Raw genomic sequence first — 2,661 nt, 5'->3', positions numbered from 1 at the left:
GATAGATAGATAGATAGATAGATAGATAGATAGATAGATAGATAGATGATATAGAGATATAGAGATACAGAGATACAGAGATACATGAATAGAGAGGTAGAGATATCACATTTTCATTATCCATTCATTAATTAAAGGATTTTTAGTATTTGTTCCCATTTCCTAGCTACTGACTAGAGGATCAATGAACATGTCTAACCATTCATCAGTGGTATATACTATCAAGTCCTTTGAAAATATGCCAGAGTTCTCAACCTGGGTCATAATCAGTCAGGAGAAATTTTAAAAGCTAAACTAAATCTATCATATGACCTATTTCTATCACTACTTCACTTTTGATTTTGATTAAAAATATTTTTTTCTAAAATGACTGTTCCCTTGCAAGTAAACACAAAATGTATTGTCTACAACAGAGTCATATGCTATGCAGTGGAGAAATGACAAAGAGAATTGTCACGTCTCAACATTGTTTGGGGATCATCTTTATTTAATTCTGTTATTTATAAGTTGAAGTAGCAAAAGGAGTTTTAAAAGTACAAACTATATTCAGAGCATCTTTGTTGACAGCATAAATGTTTTTCATATGTGCTATTCTATACCCTGTATCTCTGATTTTAAATATAAAATTGTATATGTGAACAACTTTCACACTGAGTTCCTTTCTATCATTCACAATACTAATGGTTATCATTTATATGTGTTATAGTATATCCCTAAATGACTTTACCAAGAGAAATTATTTGACAAATTCTTACTCACACTTTTATGATGTTTTTATTGCATTGATATCAAAACATGCAATGGATGCATGTACTTTTTTTTGAAAACTTAAGGGATTTGTGTGTGTGTGTGTGTGTGTGTGTGTGTGTGTAAAATGGCATAACTCAATGTCAACCTAGTAAACTAGTTGTAAATCTATAATATATAAAATTTAATCTCAGGGTAATTTAATGAAGTTATTAAAATATATCAAACTATAGCATAACCAGTGTAACAAAAATATTATCTTACCATTTAGTGATAATTTATCAAGTACATTAGTACTCTATTAATGACATTTGTGTAAAAAAATGGACTATAAGAACTCTCTTCCAGTCCTTTACCTTTCCCTTTAGATGGGCTCCTTGACGATAATTTTGGTTCCATCGTTTCTTCTTTACTCTACAGCTTCTCAGTAGAATTGAAAATTAATTTAATCCTTTTAACCTTTCATCAGGGAATAGCATCCATCCCCCAGATCTGCCACATTTACCTAGTCTCTCTACATTTATTCTGCAAACCCTGGCAATATACATGGTTCTGCAAATGCAGTCAGCCACATGATTAAAATTTATAAAGGTTATATTATATAATCCTAAAGATGAAAGAAAGCCAACTTTAAATTATCACTTTGAGTTTTGCTAAATAGTTTCTACAGTCTTTATACTTTGTGAACATATAGCTAACCTGGACAATTAAAAGAATGGTATGGAAATCTTCAAAGTATCTTAGAAAGTAAGCAAAATAATTTAAAATACTTAGCAACCTGTGCATATACATGGAGGACTCAGTGAACTCTCTCCTCATGGTTGACAGGATTTTGTCTACACAAGAATCTGGTAAACTGATTTTTCTCAATCTTTCTTTATTTCATACTATGAGGCTTTATTTCCAATCTCTCTGACATGCCCCCCACTGATACCTGCTTCTTGAATTTAGGGTCTATATGTAATTCCATGCCCTTCATCATGCACTGGACATAACAACTTCATTACAGCTGGCAGTACATGACAGAGTGGAGGGATGCCACCCCTGAATTTAGGTTGTAGAATTCTGTGGGTTTTGTCCGTCATGTTTCCTTATGCATTCTCAGTTGCTCACTTCGATGAAACCAGCTATGATGGTTTAATCTACCCCAGGGAAATCTCTAGACATAAGGAAAGACAGACAAGTCGGAGAAATTGCAGTTCTTCATGCTGCAGTTTTTAAGGAACTGAATGTGCCATTGATGATATCTGTGATCCTTAAAGGTGACAATGTTACTCAGGCTTTGCATCCATACCACAAAATATCCAATAAACACGACTGTGGTCAATATTCTTGGTCATCAAATGACTACATCTGGAATTATTTAGAACCCAAAGGGCTGGCCGCACCTGTGAGGAATTTTTATTCTTAACTAAATCATTTGGAATTGGAAGACCCACTTCTAATTCAGATATGTGAGGTGGAAGACCCATCATTAATCTGGGTCACACCTTTGCCTAAAAGCTTATAAACAGGTCATATGAGAAGGAAGCTTGTTATTTCTTCACCTGTTTTCTATCTCTCACTAGAAAGTCCATCACTTCACTAGCATTAAAGCCTATTTCTTTGACATTCCAGCATATACTGAAGACCCACTGAGACATCCAGCCTTGAAAACTGGACAACTATCGTATTCTTAGAGCTGAGCTTCAATTTGTGGATGTGAGGTAATTTTCTTTCTAACAGAAAAACTTTGTCTTAAGTGTTCTAAATAGAAGTTGAGAGAAAAAAATAAATCTCTGAAGCTTGAAAAAAAAAAAGAACTTCAATTGGTAGACAATCATTGCTAAATTAGCTAGTTCATAGTCTGTAAATTATTCTGATAAATTCTCTCTCTCTCTCTCTCTCTCTCTCTCTCTCTCTCTCTCTCTCTCT

This window comes from Grammomys surdaster, unplaced genomic scaffold (genome assembly GCF_004785775.1).
Source record: "Grammomys surdaster isolate TR1022 unplaced genomic scaffold, NIH_TR_1.0 171, whole genome shotgun sequence".
Classification (NCBI taxonomy): Eukaryota; Metazoa; Chordata; class Mammalia; order Rodentia; family Muridae; genus Grammomys; species Grammomys surdaster.
This window is presented reverse-complemented; position numbering follows the sequence as displayed.